The 19,196-nt window shown below is 36.6% G+C and overlaps 1 long non-coding RNA gene across 1 annotated transcript in view; it reads right to left on the bottom strand.

Moving 5' to 3' along the window:
• The window catches only part of LOC140623707 (uncharacterized), a 169,840-nt gene that overhangs the window by 43,132 nt on the left and 107,512 nt on the right, over nt 1-19,196 (bottom strand). The window lies entirely within an intron of this gene.

Genomic DNA, 19,196 nt, shown 5'->3' on the forward strand with positions numbered 1-19,196 from the left:
TAAAACCCCTTTATGATATTTTTCCTTGATTACTGGCACCATGACACTCTGTTCAAGCAAAAAATCTTACTAGTCATCTTCCACTCCTTTAAATCACTCATCAATCATCCCAATCATCCCATATTTTTTTACCTCCTTAATTACTCTCAAATCTGTACACCATTCTCTATTTTTACTACCATCTCTTTATTTCATTGTGTACTCCTATCACTGCATCATCCTAACCTAGCCCCTTTACCTTCTCTCATCTTTCCCCAATTCACACACCCCCTCAGTCTATTATTCACTCTGCTGGCAGACTAATTTTTAGACAATTCAATTTCAATCATGTAACTCTCTAACTCAAATTCCTTCTAGCTTCTAGCTTCTTTGAAACTCTAAAATAAATTCAGACTCCATAGCTTGACCTAGATAGACCTTATCATCCTGTTTCTTGCTTCTGTACTTTTAGACTGCTTTTTACTTTGGCTGGATTGTAACTCGCCAATTTTATTTTAGCTCACTTATTATCATCTCAGGGTTTTGTGTTTTGTTTTTTTTTTTTTTTTGAAGATTTTATTTATTTATTCATGAGAGAGGCAGAGACCTAGCAAACTCCATGCAGGGAGCCCAATGCAGGACTCAATCCTAGGACCACAGGATCACGCCCTGAGCCAAAGACAGACACAACCACTGAGCCACCCAGGCGTCCCAGTTATCTTAGATTTTGCCTCTCAGGGAAATTCTTTTTAAGTGCCAGTCTCCAAACACCCTTATATATATCTTCATCTGCCAGCACTTGAACTAGCTGCTTTCTGTTTTATTTACCAATATGTCCTGATAGACTAGATTCTCTGAAATCAGGGCCATTTTTTGCTCTTACTTTATACACCCAAAACCTGACACCTAAAGGGTTCCCTATACATGTTTATTAAATTAATGAGGAAAGGGATCTCCCTTTCTTTCCTTCTTTCTTCCATTCCTATCTATGGAGGACAATTCATAGTCTGATAAAAGTGCCAGGCATGTGAAAATAATTATAAATCAACTTAATAAGTGCTAAAAGAGGAGGAATTAGTAGTTTTATAGAAGTTATTGACATGTTTTCTATGTAAAACTTAGAACTGAGCTTTCCTTTTTTAAAAGAACTTTCAACATAATTTCCTACAAGAGGAAACTTAGGAAGAAATCAGTTGAAATCAGAAGATGTTCCTTACCAGCTTTTGCTTGTAGATGTATATAGAACAAAGTTAGACTTTCTGTCTTCTTTCTTCTTTCTCATAAGCAAAGGCAGTAGTAATTTATTTTAAACATGGGTATTACTAGTTCCTATAATTTTTCGGTCTTCATTACTATTACTATCACATCAGTCATTGCTGCTAAACTTAGAGGCAAATCTCCAAAAGCTACATTTTAAAACTTTACATTTCCATTTTGATAATCCACTTTCAACACTGGAGTTTACTCACAATCCCACTGTGTTCTTATTTGACTTGGGAAGAGTTCTTTGGGGGCGCCAAGGCACAGACTCAACTCCCACGTGGTAAAATTTATGGAGATCCTATAGTGTGCAATGTGATACCTAATCCACACACAAAACACCTATGCAGTATGAGTTATTATCCCCACTAAACAGATAAGAAAAATGGAGCCAAAATAGATAAACTGGCTTACTCCAGCAAGACCTTAGCGGTGGTCAAATGGCACACTAGGATCCAAACCAAGATCATGAAATTCCAATGCCAGCACTTTCTCCACTTGATCACGCTTTTTGTGCATTATCAGTGCATCAGATCATGGAATGTAATAGCTAATGTATTTGCACTATTAAAATCTTTTACCATAAAATAACTCAAAGAGTGCCCCTTATTGATAATTGAGTAAATTTCATTCTGGGTATAAAATGTTGTTAAACCTCCCCTCAATAAGGCAATGACCATTTTTCATAGCCTCATCAAGAGTATTGGCATTTATCTTAACATGTTCAATGGGTCTATTTGATTGGATTTTTGTATTTATGAATGTGTAATAAAAATACAAATTATCAAAATATAAATATCACGGCAATAAAAATCTGTTGGCTTATAGGAAAGAGGCCTGATGGGGCACCAGGGTGGCTCAGTAGGTTGAGCATCTTCTTTTGTCTCGGATCATAATCTTGGGGTTCTGGAAATGAGTCTTGCATTGGGCTTCCTGCTCAGTAGGGAGTCTGTTCTCCCTCCTCCTCTGCCTCTCCTCCTACTCATTCTCTCTCTTTCTCTCTGCCTCTCAAATAAATAAAATCTTAGGGACACCTGGGTGGCTCAGTGGTTGAGCATCAGCCTTTGGCTCAGGTCATGGTGCCGGGGTCCTGGGATTGAGTCCCACATCAGGCTCCCTATGGGGAGCCTGCTTCTCCCTCTGCCTATGTCTCTGTCTCTCTCTGTGTGTCTCATGAATAAATAAATAAAATCTTATAAATAAATAAATAAATAAATAAAATCTTAAAAAAAAAACTCAAGAGGCTTGACTTGTACCCTTATATTGATCAAAAACATACTAGCAGGAAAAGGCTTACTTTTCGTTAATGTTGAAATTTATCTCAGTAATTGAAAGTTTTTTCTGTAAGCTGTCAGCATTTATTCTAACTGTGAGTCACAACTGAAATCTTTGTAACAAATAAATAGAGGAGACACTGTCTAAGTTGAGAGAGGATAGAGGGATAGAAATGGGATGAAAAATTAGATATATTAGATCAAACAGAAGAAGGTATATTTTATTCCATATTTTGAATGGCTATAACAGACTTATTCCCTTTGTGATCCTTTGGTTTCTTTTATTTCTTCCCAGTATTCAATCACATTTTCAATACAAATTATCGTATTATTTTGCAGAAACACTTTGTGTTCCTTGGTGGATTTATTCAGCTAATTAATGTTTTAAAAAGAATTACTGAAAGCAAATATTGCAAGAAATGATTTCTAAACTGAAATTTATACACTTGAAAGCTGATTCCTACAAAAATGATTTGGCTCTATAAAAAAAGAAGCAATCCATCAGCTCCACAGACCCAGACATGGGCCTGAAAGGATTTCTTTTTCATAGGAAATTACTGCTATGACTGATTCTTGTTAACCCTAGGGAGAAAAAAAATCCAAAGGCAAGGCCTAATCAGAGACTGAAACAGAATGTTCTATTGTCTGAAATAATTATCTTTGTGTAGTAGTTGAAAGACAAATTAAATGTGTTAGAATCAAGTGAAATAGTCATTTTCCCTCTTGCTTCACCAGGCTACCTCATTTTAACTGAATTACTACTAGGTGCTTTTGCCCCTTAATTCCTTGCACCCTGATAATTAAATATATATCCCATATTTAGATTTTATTCACACTTACAGTGGAAGGCTGTCTACTGGTGAGAATTAATGTGGCCTGTCCTAGTAACCTGGCTGTATTCTCCACTTCAAACATTCCATAAAACCATCATCCCACACTACTAAGCACCGTGTCAGACACAACTCCCTGCCATGCACTCCTCTCATAGGTGGCTATTTCCCACCACAGGTGGAGCAGCTATCAGCCCCACCCTCCCAGAAGGCTCTTGCCAGCACAGGCAACAGGGTGGCAACAACATGAGAATCTTAGGTCTAGTAGTTTTTTGTACTGGTTTGTATTTAGTTGTGTTCCTACGGGTGTATGATGGCGAGGTAGCCCAAATTATATCTTTCAAGTGAAAGTACAGAGGCTCAAAACATTCCTGAATGCTAAGCCTTCTGTGCTTTTTTCTGATTTCCCAAATTCACCAGATACGCAGAGAGTATTTTTGAATGTCACAAATCCTTTTCCTCTATCTTCAACAGGAAGTGTTTATTACATAATGAAACAGTGAACTGAAATCAACACCTTTGGAGATATTTTTAAATGCTAACTCATGACTCAGTGGGTTTTCTATAGTTCAAGTAAACCATGCATTTAATCAGCAGTAAAGCATTACCTGAAGTGTTTTGTTTGTCCTAACACTTAGATTGTCAAGCTAATATTCTGTAACATAAAAATGATTATAGACAGGTTTTGTGTGCTTATGCTGAATTGACATGTTTTTCATCTGTGCTTAAAATTAATACATCTAATGAAATCAGGTTCTTCTGCCGTACAATATTCACGGCACAATGTAATGTTCAGAAGCCATCTTCTCAAATGCCTATCATTTAGATTTAGTCTTCTTCATGAAATGAGTAGCTAGTGATCCCACTGTTCTTTTTTTATACTGGTGAAATCAACATTTTCTCATTTTACCTCCTGAATACAACTGTGATTAGACTTTTGAAAGATATTTGCTTACAAAAAACAAATGAATTCATTTTCCTCTCAATCATAAGTCAAATCCTCCTGGGAATCTTGCACTTTTTCCACTCTTCTATTCTTTATTCAACATTTTAGAGAGAATTACTTTTGATATCATAATGTCTGTGCTTAGTGATGGTTGGTTTAAAACACGCACACACGACTTCTGATCAGAGTCTTCTGTGAAACAGAATTCCAAGTTGTTCAGCCACTGACTTACTTGAGGGTATTTATTTTATACTGATTCCCATGTTCCTACCAGAAACCTGTTTATTTCTTTTTCATAGGATTTCTTTTTCTATATAAACTCTCGGAATAATATGCTGGAAGCTGAAGGTGGCCCCTTAAAGCTAGCCCTTTCTTCTCCTTGGACAGTCATACAGGCAGCGGCAGGCCCCGTGCTGATTTCAGAGGTCCCTGCGGTAGCTAGAGCCACTGCCATTATGTTTTATATTCTCCCTTACATGCTTAGTTCATGTAGACACCACGCTTTCTTTCCCCCGCAATCATGCACCGATTTTGCATGGTTTCTTTTGAGACTTGTAACAGTTTTTCTCCCCAGAAGGATTATTCTTACAGAAATATATACTGTGAGTTTGGTTTTTCATTAGTAGTTCTCTAACCTATATAGGTTACAGGCAGTCATCCACTGCAATACTTAAATACTTTAGATTTTACAGCCCTCATACATGGGTGCAAGATTCCTGCCCTAAGAATTTATTGCTACTTATTGTACCCAGAAACAAAAAAATAACTCTACCTGGTGGAACTCAATACTAGATCTACTAGATCTACTTTTTAAGTATGTTTTATTTAAAAGAACAAAATGTGTGATGTCAAAAATACTACATTGAGAAAATAAGTAGATTAACTATCTTGCAAAAAAATTAAACCTCATTCTTTCTTTCTTTTAAAATTTCTTTCCATTGAAATTTTCCATTGGGGCGAATTTTATTCTTATTTCTTGGCATTAGTGAGAAACAGAATTGTTTATTTTTATCAAATAAATTTTAAAACCTAAAAGTAATGTGTGGGGGATCCTAGGTGGCTCAGCGGTTTAGTGCCTGCCTGCAGCCCAGGGCGTGATCCTGGAGACCTGGGATTGAATCCCACATCAGGCTTCCTGCATGGAGCCTGCTTCTCTCTCTGCCTGTGTCTCTGCCTCTTTCTCTTCGTGTCTCTCATGAATAAATAAATAAAATATTTTAAAAAAAATAAATAAAACTAATGTTATAGCTTATAAACATAGCATTTATGTCATTTGGTTATAATTTTATTTTTACTTTTGTTTTTTATCTTTATTTGTGAGCAACATTCAAATTTGCAAAGTGCTCCCAAAGACACTTATTATGGTAGCAGTGTCACATTTTGTCCTAAATACTTTGCTCCTGAAAGAATTTTGTTATTCAAAATATCTGCACATATAAAATAGTCAATATGAAACATATAACAATACATAGTGAGTGCATGTATTTCATTCCAACATGAAAAATGCATTGCAACATTGAAAGTATTTATAGTACAAAATGGTTCCATGTTCTCAAATATTTTGGCCATGACTGTAGTTAGCATATTCCTTAAGAAAATTCTGATAAGGGATCCCTGGGTGGCGCAGTGGTTTGGCGCCTGCCTTTGGCCCAGGGCGCGATCCTGGAGGTCCAGGATCGAATCCCACATCGGGCTCCCAGTGCATGGAGCCTGCTTCTCCCTCTGCCTGTGTCTCTGCCTCTCTCTCTCTCTCTCTCTCTCTGTGACTATCATAAGTAAATAAAAAACATTTAAAAAAAAAAAGAAGAAAAAAAAGAAAATTCTGATAACCTTAAGCCGATATGATCCTCCTCTATGCTCTGACTTCCTCCACACCCTAGATAAGCATGACAAACTAAAGATCACTCTAATTTTATATGCTTTTATTAAACATACAGCAATTATATCATCTAATTTAAAATTTGGGATATTAAAATAAAAATAGTTCTGAATCAGTTTCATTTCATAAGCAAAATGTTATATGATTTTCTAATTTTATTTAGATTTGAATAAAGTGTTAAAGTATTAAATTTATATGTAGTTTATTCTATGTATAACCTTTTCTCCTTATATTTCATGTTCTTTTCCTTCCTCTTTTCCATTTATATTTGTATTTTATTTATCTCCTTGTGACATTTCCTTTAAGCCACCTGGAATCCTTTCTGAAATGAAGGATAGTATGAATCAGTTCATTAAAGTACATTTTGCATAAATAATCACTTTTCCCATAGAAAAGTAATAAAGTTATTAACTGTAAACTAATATTGTAATAAACTTATGAACTATAGAACAATGTATGCAATAAAATTAGTCACCATTTTAGTAGGAATTTATGCATATATTTTATAAGTTGAAGTGCTTTCCTTTATTTTTTTTAAGATTTATTTATTTATTCATTCAGAGAGAGCAAAGAGAGAGGCAGAGACACAGGCAGAGGGAGAAGCAGGCTCCATGCAGGGAGCCTGATGTGGGACTCGATCCTGGGTCTCCAGGATCACACCCTTGGCTGCAGGCGGCGCTAAACCGCGGCACCACCGGGGCTGCCCAAAGTGCCTACCTTTAGAAAGCACTAATTGTCCAGGCTCTGGCCATGCAGTGACAACCTTAACCGAAACTAAAATCCAGGATTGTGACAAGGAAGCTTGACCCAATACTAATTGCATACAATATTCCATTCCAGCTCTCCTCAGGTGAAACATAAGTTATAGACACTCTATTTCTGAATCCTGCCATGGCAAGCAAGCAGGCAAGAAACCCACTCTGCAGAGCGTATGCTTTTTTCTCTCTTTGGTGGAGGACAGCAGTCTCCGCCAAATGGCCAAATGACCAAATGACCTCTGAGTCATGGCTCAGAAGAATCAATAGAGCTACCAAGAACAAGCAGCAGCCAAGCCCTTTTGAGCTGACAATAGCATTTGGCCATCAAATAAAAGATATATCCTGAGCACAAGTGAAGAAGAGAAACTATTCAAAAGTTACCAAACCTTTTAAGCATGCCACATGTTTCATAGGGAGATTTTTAAATTTACTTATCTATAAATAAAAATTTTTAACTGAGGATCCGCATCTTTCTAAAACAAAAATATAAAGACCTTGTTTCAGAAACAGGTAGTCATAGAAAAGGTAGAATTTATTTCGTACACAAGTTGAAGGTTGTTGAAATCTTCCTGACAATACCAGTTTGGCAGAACAGTAAGTCTGTAAGGAAATATGCTTTTTAAAAAAATAATTAGTATTCATAAAAAATAATAATTAGTATTCATGATGAGGTTTCTATAAAAAAAAAAAAGAAAAGAATCTGGGCTAAATTGATGAAAGTGTGATCTATCAAGGCTTATATTGTTGACACAATTTGGACTCTTCCTTGAGAAAATGCAATAACTAACATTAATTAATAATTCTATTTATTTGACAAGTCTTACCCTGAAAATATGTCTATTAGCTGAGTCCTAGGAAAAAGGCTAAGTTCTTTTTATGTTTTGACTTTTATTGTCAATTCATTGACAATAGATATCAAGTAGAAAAGAGAGGTCTCTGTTTCCATCAGTCTTATTATTTTGGATCTGTTTTCTACAAACAACAGCATTAGAGGACTTTGAAATAACTACGGCAATCACCTTAAACCAGTACTACATGGGTTACTGACATTTGAAACTTCCATTGCTTATAAAATCACGATCTTCAAAAGTAGTGGCTATTGGATCACTTGTCTCTAAACGCCATCACTAAAAACAATAAGCTAGATTCTCAACTCAAAAGTTCTTTTCTTCTTTTGAATCTCACAGAATGAAAATCTGACCCACTATGTAAATACTCACTTGTACATCTTTTAAAATGTACATTGGGTTGTATACAGTTTGTGCTTTGAGGCTTTTTTTTTTCTTTATCATGTCCAATAGAGATGTCTGAGAAGAGAAACTTAGCCCTTACCACACTACAATTTTCCAGGATGTCTGCCAAGTGAGTACTTAGGAGGATGGCCTGTAGGCTGGGAGGAGCGCGTTATCCTCTATCTGGGCACTAGACACAATCCAGGCGGCTCCCGGGAGGATAGGCTCTGTTATCTGATAGTTCTTTTCCATTTCTAACTAAATAGATGTCAAGAGTTTCCAAGGGGTTAATATTTCAATTTAGACCAATAAATATACTCCTTTAGCTTTCCTTGAATATAGCATGTCATATTTTAATTTTTAGTTTCTTATTCTCAGAAATGTGGATTCTATAATTGATTTCCCTAATTAAAAAAGAAAATGCACATTTTCAACCCTTCATTGAATCTAATTAACAACCTTCCAATGCCATTCCATCTGGGTTTATCAGAAAAAAGAATGGTTTTTCCCTTTGGAATTGATCACATATATAGCATGTTGGGAGCCTTGGAAATCTTATTTTGTCATAGTCATAGATGATGTTTTTAAGTCAGATGATGTTTTTAAGTAATGTTATCCTTTCTGCATTTTGTCTATTTAACTTCCCTCTGGTTGATGTCCTTTTTAAAAAGTCTTTTTACACAACTATTATTATATTTTATGATCCCAATCAAATATGCATGAACATCACAGTGACATTATGATTTAGGCCAAGGTTTATAACCATTACTGTAATAACTGAGAGAATTTTGAATACTGATGCCAAGACCTCATCACCAGAAGCCCTAACTTAATAAGTCCAGATTGGGACCCCAGCATCTCAATGTTTTTAGAAACTTTAAAATAATCTCCTTATTTAAAAAGCATTGGTGCAAATGCTCCAGGGAATTCTAATGTGCAGCCAAGGTTGAGAATCACTGGTTTAGGGCCTAAAAAGGAATTTGCATGCCTTCCTTTGGATTAGTGATTTTTTTTTTTTTCTTGAGAGGGAGAAAGAGGTAGTGGGAGGGACCGGGGAGAGAGAGAGAGAGAGAATTTCTAGCAGACTCCACACCCAGTGTGGGGTCTGACACAGGACTTGATCTCATGACCTTGAGGTCATGACCTTAGCTGAAATCAAGAGTTAGACACTGGACCAACTGAGCCACCCAGATGCCGCTGGGTTAGTGATTTCTAAAAAACTGAGTGGACTGTTTGTGAAGCCTCACAAACTATTTCAAAAAATTTAATTTTTTTAAAAATCTTGTTTCAATGTTTAACAATTAGCTTTATAGAGAACGTCAAAACATATTCCCCACCCTTTGAAGTATCTGCTTCCTGCTCCTCATGAGTAATAGAGCTATTATGTAGCTAACTTATATTTCTTCTGCCCTTTATGTCCTAAATTTTGGGACTTTCACAACCCATTAACTACTAAATCAAAAGGTAGGGAAGAAAGGAGAAAATAAGGAGGAGAAAGAGAAGGGAACCAACACTTGTTAAACTTTGACCCACCAGGAGTCAGCAGTCATCTTTTTTGCTTCTTTTCATTAACCACCATTAAAAGTCCATTTTATGGATGGTATTAAGTCCATCTTATGGATGAGAAAAGTGCTTCAGAATGAGGATACATTTTATCCAAGGATACATCACTAATAAATGTTGGAGGAAGGATTCTAACCCAAGATTCTCTGGCTCCTAATTCATGCAATTTCCACCAATTCCAAGGAAACATCAAAGACTTATTTTGTTATTCTTCATTGGCAATAGTGGATGGATAAAGAAAAAGAGAGGAAAGGGAGGTTTTTTTTAAGATTTTTATTTATTTATTCATGAGAGACACAGAAAGAGAGGTAGAGGGAGGCAGAGGGAGGAGAAGCAGGCTCCATGCAAGGAGCCTGATGTGGGACTTGACCCCAGAAATCCCGGATCACACCCTGAGCCAAAAGCAAATGCTCAACTGCTGAGCCACCCAGGAGTCCTAGAAATGGAGATTTGAAAGAATACTTCAGTTCAAGTTTTGTGGTTATTTAGGACTTAAAGCCATAGAATTTTCTTGCCACCATACACAATGACAACTTGATTTGCAATAATGCAAAAAGTAAACTACTAAAACACATTGCAAAGCTTGGGGTTGAGAGCCATTGTGTGTGTCTATGTCCAGATGGAGGGAAAGTGTCCCTCACATGACACTAAACCCACTGCAGTGGCTTCTCCATCAGTGCAGCTCCCTCTGACTCCATTGCCTAACTGGAGGGCAATCTCAAAAAAACAGACATGGGAAATTGGGAAGAGCAATATAGAAGAAAGGAAGATTCTTACATCCCATAGCTCAAATGCAATACCCAGATTACTCTGGTTAACTCGCTCTACCCTATGTTAGGCAAGTAAAGGCTCTTCCTCATTCCCTACCCTCTTCCTCTAGACATATAGCTCTCACTTCCTCAGATTGAAGAAGAGTTTGGAGACACCATGACAGTGAGTGTGTGTGTGTGTGTGTGTGTGTGTGTAATAGAGACATGAGAGACCTCCATTAATCCTGAAATCTCATATTACCAGTGTATGAAGACAGAAACATTGGAAATCAAACTCTCATCTAGCAGGAAGAACTTGTTTAAGAACCTAGCTCCTTGGGATCCCTGGGTGGTACAGCGGTTTGGTGCCTGCCTTTGGCCCAGGGCGCGATCCTGGAGACCTGGGATCGAATCCCACGTCGGGCTCCCGGTGCATGGAGCCTGCTTCTCCCTCTGCCTGCTTCTCCCTCTGCCTGTGTCTCTGCCTCTCTTTCATGAATAAATACATTAAAAATCTTTAAAAAAAAAAAAAAAAAAAAAGAACCTAGCTCCTTAAAAAAAAATTAAAAAAAAAAAAAAGAACCTAGCTCCTGGGGCAAGATCTTAGAACTGGAAGCCATGACAAGTCATGTAGGATCTTGGTCACCCCTTACAACCTAATGACAATTTATAATTACAAGCCAGATGATTTATATGATATCTTGGAGGAAAAGAATGAGAAATGAAAGTACAGGTATTACTAACATGTGTTTCCATGATTCAATTTAGAATACTGAAAACTTACTGTGTTGGGCAGTATAGAGGGTACCCGCAGGAATAGAACTGATTGAAATAAATCTTTGCTACAAGAAGCTCACTGTCTAACCGAAGTGATAAACATATAATAGGACATTTCAATCAAGATCCTTAAGCCCCACAACAGTGGTGAGGACTAAGTAATACAGTGAGCCTGAAAACGAGGATGGATCTGAAAACAGTCTTCATATTCTGCAGCTGGGTCTTGACAAGTGAGGCTGATTTCCCAGGTGGACACAAACACAAAACTAACCTACAGGTGAGAAATGTGTAAAGGAGTAGAAGAATGAAGCCACATAGAACTTTCAGAGAACAGAAAATAATTCTACCTGAGCCCATATTTGACCAGATAAAATTAAGCATATGACAGGCTACTGTCATATGCTTACTGTCTAGAACGGAATGAGTTCTAGAAGGAAACCAGAGGTCTTGAATTTAAGTTCTGGCCTTGACATTTTGTAGGTGCGTAAAACTCGACAAGCAAGTAGGCCTCTCAGGTTTTCCATTTCCTCTTCTGTAGAGACAATAGCATCCATGCAAACACTAGAAGTACACATAGGATACCCAACCCAATCTGGGGGAGTCGTGCCTTTTGGGGAAGTGAAGTGTGACACTAAGACCTAAAGGATGAGAAGGTGAGATAAAAGGTCCAGGCTGATACAAGGTGAGGTTTGGGTGTGAAAGATGGCACTTTGAACAATTACAAGTTTTATACAGCTGGAACATGAGGTATCGATAGTGAAATTAAGCCTGTAGGGGTATGATCGTGGAAAACCATGAGCTGGAATTTCAGTGGATGGGCTGGGGATGAAGTAGCAAAGATTTTTTTTGTTTCTTTATGTTTTGCTGGGCTCTATTTTTGCTTTGATTTTAAAGCTGAGAAGTAACTGGATCAGATTAGCCCTTTAGAAAGATGCATTATGCTGCAGGTTGGGGAATTAATCAGAGGACAGTCAAGCTGGATTCCAACATACCAAGAGAGTAGTCTCAGTCAATCAGATGAGACGTGAAGGTGGGTTGACCTAAAGCAGTAGAAGTGGAATGAATACTCTGGTTTTTCTTCAGAGCACATGAATCTTTTGCCTTTTTCCAGGGATCTGAGTTATGGCCACCTCTTCTCATTGTTTACTTTTCACATTGCAAAGGTTCCTATTCTTTGACCTGGCTCCTGTTTCTTGCTTTTACTTAATTCAACCTAGATTCATTTTTTAAATTTGTTCTGAATATCTTTTATAACAACATAGGAAATTATTGCAGTATTGTGAAGCTACAAAATATATTCAGAGATGTAAATGAGTGTCACCCTTGTGATGACAACCAAGAGAAAAATAGCATTTGTTCTCACTTGCAGGGTCTAATTGATTGGCTTGGAAAAGTTGTTCCCAAGGTGTGTAGACTTCAACAGCTACTGAGCAACTTTTACACCAAGCAACGTTTTCACATAACTAACTACTCCTTACCTTATTTGGAAAACTCATATATTGCATTTTTATTGCTTTGTAGGATGTATATCTTTATTCAATAAACACAAATGTTTTCAAACACTTGCTGCACCAGGATTACACTTGTGCTGGAAGAACAGGGTCATCAAGGTTATACCAAATTGCATGATGATGGATTATCCTAGACAGCAGTTCCCAAAATCTTTATACAGTATGTCACAAGCAGGTCAAAAGTCATTCTACTGGGCCCTCTATCTCCAGATGCTCACTCTTACTCTGGGCTATGTACCAGAAGAAGGCAAGAGATTTTACAGAGGTTTAGTAAGTCACATGAAAAGTCCTAAGAATACAGGCACCTAAATTACAACTGTAATATTGCCTAAGAACCTAGCAAACACACATCAAATCAAAAGCAGGCTAAGATATAAGTTAGCAGAACGGCAAATATTAAATGAGGTGGGTCTCTTCAGCAAAATGTGCAGACTGCCTTCAATTTGACTTATTATGTACAGAAAGCACAATGGTTATTTTGGCAAATGAAGAAATAGTGCTAAAACAATGTTTCTTTCATTTCTAAGAATTATTGTGCTTTCTGTGGTGTACTGCTTTATTGTGACATGGCATGATCTCTCCCTCCTAACAATTTCATATGATTTAAAGCTCTTCCATATCAAATTTTATGCCTTAATGTAATACAGAAACAAATCTTTAAAGTAAAAAGTACTAATTTGACACTTATTAATCTCATTTCACTTCAAAGCTAGGAAAATGTCACATTTTGAAACTATTTTGGCAATCTTCAATACACTAATTTTAATAGCAGCTGATAGTTGTACACAATAAATATTTTAGACTCTTGAATTAATCCACATAATACCTTATGTAAATCTACTTAATCTCACAAAATGGGAAATAGGAAAAAAATTTTGTTCACTTCTAAGTGACACAGTATGTAAATTGCTGCTATCAATTGCTGTCAAAATTGCTTTTTTATCTCAATGTAGGAAGAAATAAGTTCCTACCTATATTCCTAAGCAACCAGAATGATAATTTGCATTATGTTAATAAGAATGAGTTAACATCTTAAAATAGATATTTAAACTAATTCTGTTTTTCTATCATCAAAATGAAACAGCATTAGAAAAGACTTTAATTTCATATCTTTATAATATTTTTATGCCAGAATTGAAAACATTAGATATTTTATAAAGACTATGTTAGTTTTGCCCAAAATGAAACAACCTGTGCTTTCAAATTACAGATTAAATGTCATTTTTAATTTTTTTATTACAATGACTCTATAAAGTCATCAAAGTGTTTGCTTATTTTATTTATGCATTACTAGCCTCCACTTCATTCATTTAAAGAAAAACAATTAAAGCATCACTTCAAAATGTGTAAGAAATCACTCATATTAAATATCTGATTTACAGCATGTTATATGACAGCCAAGAACTTAAATGTGCTTGTGCTTCCAAGAGTAAGAAATCTCATCTTCAAGTAACCATTGGGACAGTGATTCTAGGGATGCCTGGGTGGTTCAGCGGTTGAGCATCTGCCTTTGGCTCAGGGTGTGATCCCAGATTTAGGATCGAGTCCCACATCAGGCTGGATGGGGAGCCTGCTTCTCCCTCTGCCTGTGTCTCTCCCTCTCTCTCTCTGTCTCTCATGAGTAAATAAATAAAATCTTAAAAAAAAAAAAAAAAAGGACAGTGATTCTAAAGAAATTGATCCCCCTATGCTATTCCCTAGGCCAATCAACCTCTCCTAAGCTTTATAACCTCCATGAATTGACCAAAAGCTTGTATTGACTGGACACTGTCCAGAAAACTAGAAAGGGCCTACATGGAGGGGAGTGCAGGTTAGGGGATGCTGACATTGCAAAGCAGTCAGGAGCATAGACCTGGAGTGATTACTACCTCCTGAACACCTGCCTTACCATTTGCTATATGTATGATCTGGAGCAAGTCACATAACTTTTCTAATCTTCAGTATCCTAATCCATCATTCAGAGGTAATACCTATACCTTCCTCTTAGGTTTATTGTGAAGACTCAATAAAATAATCCACACATCACACTTGATATAGTGCTTGGCACAAATTATAATTAGGTCAAGTAAGGGAGATGCTAATCAAACAAAAGGCATCCCTTTCTGGCTAGAAAGTTCTAAAAGCTCAGTTTTATCTCCCAGAGAACATTAATTCTGTAGTTAGAAAATGAGTAGAGCATGTTTTCCTTAGTACAATATCTGAATATCTATATGCAAATTAAAAGCGGAGTAGTGACCTAAACATGTATCTCTCCTTTGCTTTACGGAGAAGTAGAGTTGGTCTATTTTGAAAACATAGCAAATGAAGAGAGAAATTAGTTAAAACCTCAAAGAAGATTGATAGCAGAATTGCTCCCCTTATAATCTACAATTTAATTCACTGTTCTTTGGAGATATAATATGCAAATTCAACTGTAAAAGATAGTTAATAATCCAATAGTAGGAAACTTGTTCTAGGGAAATCTTTGTGGAAGGATTTGCCATATTATTCTATACAATCCCTGCCTTGGAGGTGAAGACAATAATGGTAAATAATTACAATTACTTATTGAGAAGGTGTGTGCTGGGAACTATGCTAAGCCCATGGTATATACTATCTAGTATAATTTTCACTAAAATTCTATATGAAGGCTCAGAAAAATTAAGTAATTTTCTTGCATTTGCACAGTTATGAAGAGGTAGAACTAAGATTCAAATCCAGGAGTGATGTATTCCAAAAATCCTGTCCTTTCACTATGCTACATAACTCAGTAATCACTGAACAAGTTTGATCTCACCCATAACAAGACACTGCCTATACATTCACCCTGGCTCCCAGGACCGAGGTTACATAATGGTGTCCCGGGGACCACCCATGTTGTCAGTTCAGAGCACATTTATTGCACTTATTTTAAGACTTTTTTTTCTTCTTATGATGGGAAAAACAATGGTATTAAGCAGAAGATTTGTCTTCATTTGCAAAACAGAAACATGGGAAATTTAGCCAACACCAGAAAATCAGCCGACTTCATTATTGTTACCCAAATTATGTTGCAACAGAAATGCTTTTTTTTTTTTTTTTTAAGATTTTGTTTATTTATCTGAGAGCAGGAGAGCACATTAGCAGGGGTAGCAGCAGAGGTAGAAGGAGAAGAAGGCTCCCCACTGAGCAAGGAGCCCGATGCGGGACTCAATCCCAGAACCCCAGGGTTATGCCCTGAGCCAGAGGCAGACGCTCAACCACTGACATCCCCAGAAAGGCATTTCAGTGAAACAGCAATTCCAATTCCAAGCTTGATTTGGTCTCTCAAGTTTCTAATAATATGCTCACAGTACCAATTGTCTTCATTCCTTTTCTAATTTCCAACCACCTGCACGGCAACTACTCATCATCTCTCTTCATGTGCATTGCTCTAAGGCAAGGCTTGCTAAAGACTTTTGGACATTTTCACTGTTCACCTATAGGACCTGAGATAGTAACTTAGAGCAGATAGAGACCTGTTCTATGTTCAATCTTTCTGTGTTGATCAGCAGTTATGTTTTTACTTCAGGATGACAGAGTGAGGCTGCCTAATTAAAATCACCTATTTCTAAGCTCATCTCAGCTCATTTACAAATAGGAGAGGTATGAATCTGATCAGCAATGGATATGAAGTGTCACTCAATTTACATTTTTTCTTATCGCATCAGGGCCAGCCCACATAATCATTAGCTTATTTTCACTGCTCAACGTGTAGCTTCTTCTGAGGCATCAAGATTTTTGAAACTAAGTGGAAATATAATCCTAAAGCAGTAACTGAAATTTTATAACTTAGTGAACTTATTCCTGCATGTTTTATTTTTTCCTGCATATTTTAGAGATCCTCTTAAGCAGTAAGCCAAATTTTTGTGTAATAGCAACTGATAAAACTAAGCTATTATCAGTAAACATGTTAATGAATATACAGGTAAAAGTCCTATGAAGATTTACACAAGTACTCACGGAATTTTCTGTTTCATTCACCTCTCATTTATTTAACATCTATTTGTTGTACTTCTAATACATGCCAGGCATTGTACTTGGCATTGGATGTACAGAAATGAACAAAGCAGATGGTATGTCTGCCCTTCTACTGACCCCTGGTATAAATGATAAAGAGGAAAGAATACTATAAGTAAATTCCTTTATCATGTACAAAATGACAAAAACACTGAAAACTATAAAGATGGCATTTATGTGAACTTATTGCCAGAAAACTAGAAACAAACAAACAAAAAAACCAATGGGTCTTCATGCACCAGTATTTGTACCCATACAGCAAGGTTTAATAGAATTTTTTAATTTTAGAGTAGAAGACATGTCAAATGCAGTTTACATTTCTCAGCCAGTAATTATATTTTCTTACAAGTGGCTATTACATTTTTAGAGACAGACACAACAAATAATAAAAGGTTTTATTTGAGAGGAGAAACAAGCATGGTGCTTTTTTTTTTTTTTAGATGAAAGGGGTATAATAAATTTATGAGACCTCACATACAGCTATAATATAATAAATTAGAAGGATTAATAGAATTGTGAGCTACAGTAACCTGCACTAGTAGAATGCCTATTTTATGGAGCTCGATAATACAGTTTATCATTGACTCCATGGGAATTCCCACAATATATTAGCTGTGGTGTAACAATAAAGCACACACAGTAAGGGGCATGTCCCTTTTGACACACATTCTCTTCCCACACTTATTTTACCAGGGAAACAACTCTGGTGCAGTTTAATTAAACTGCACTGCAATGAATTAGTCCAGGTCTTAGCCCTCTGACAGAGAGGGGCCTGGCAGTACCACAGGGGTTCGTCCCCTCATGATACCCGAGAGACTTCAGAAAACCTGGGAAAGAAAGTGTAGGGTCCCTCAGATGACAGTGTCACTGGGCAAGCCTAGAGCTGTCAATCAGTTCATGTAAGGAAGCCCTGATCCCTTTGGAGAAGTTTTTATATTTCCCCATTTGTTGACTAAGACAATCTTTTGAGAAGCATCTAAATGCCTTGGGAAGGTTATGTTCCATTTCCCTAGCTGGGGACAAGACTACCATTGCTCATTTTAAACAAAAATCACCTTGCTATTTTAAAGTCCACTGTGTATTCCTAGCTAGCTTTGGAAAGGCAAGCCAGAAAGTAATAACTGGAAATAAACTTAGGATGATGATGAGTTCAAATAAACTCTACTGGAAATCAGATATGAATAAAAACATTTTCGTTCAAAGTAAAAACTCTCCAGCTAAACATGATCTAGAATAGCCAAGATGGAAGTGTATTACAGGAGATATGTTATTTCCCCAGAGTTTCGGATCAACAGTGTAGTAAGTTTACACCCCCCAATGACACAGAAAATCTTGCATTATTGATGAATATTCTTATTTTATCTGAACACTGTTTATTAATTCATGAGGGTGTTTTGGAATTGAAAGATAAAAATTTACAAAACAATTACATTTTTGATAACTGCTTCAAGCAAGATACATTGAATATTTAAGTGAACCAACACAAAGACCTCAAAAGAATTTATTAGACAATGGCAATTAGATCTCTAATAACTTGGCTCCGCTGGAATTACTGGGCTCCATTTAGATGCCAGACATGGCACCTTAGTGATGGGTACACCATGTCGCCACCCTGCCTTTGGCTGGGGACCCTGAGAAATGACAGTCCCATTAGGTGTCGTGTAAAGCAGCTGACCTCACACTCTCAGCACTTGATCTTTGCACTGCAAGTGACCATTTGTCACTGTTGCCCAGAGAGGGGATTCAGGTGACTCAATGTCACCACTGCCTTTTCAAAAGAATAAGATAATTATAAGTTTTTTCAAGTCTAGAACAGAAGATGCAAATTTGCTTAGAGAAATGGATAGGCAAATTAAAAGCAAGAAATAGAATTCTTTATTCATAGGGAAACCGCTTAATAATCATTATAAAAATTATCTGGATTTGAAACTTTTTGACCAAAAGGGAAAAAAGGGAGATTCACGGTCACCTGAAAACTTTTCCTATTTGAATATTGATCCGAAGTAGGTAACAGACAATAAAACTATTTCTACCAGAACAAACGCATTGACATAGAGCACCCACAGAGGCTCATTCATAAAAAGTAGTGTTTCTCTTTCCTTCTCAAGCAGGGCATAGTTTTCTGGAAAATTGCAACTCACATAACAGAAAAATTTCCACCAATAGAAAGATTTCCAATAGGAAAATTTTCAAGCTCTGAAGATATTATTTCCTCTATTTATTTTGCCTCTAGAAATCCTAGAATTTAAGCTAACTAGTTAAGATAAGCTCCTCACATTTCTAGTCTTCTGGAGCCTTTTTCACCTCTACTGATTCTGGAACCTAGAGTTGATTTCATAGTAGTAGCTATTGTGCTAGTGATCATTGCATGCAGACACTGTGCTATGTGGTCTACATAGTATATTTTGTGAGTATTTCATT

Source organism: Canis lupus, chromosome 33, assembly GCF_048164855.1.
Source record: "Canis lupus baileyi chromosome 33, mCanLup2.hap1, whole genome shotgun sequence".
Classification (NCBI taxonomy): Eukaryota; Metazoa; Chordata; class Mammalia; order Carnivora; family Canidae; genus Canis; species Canis lupus.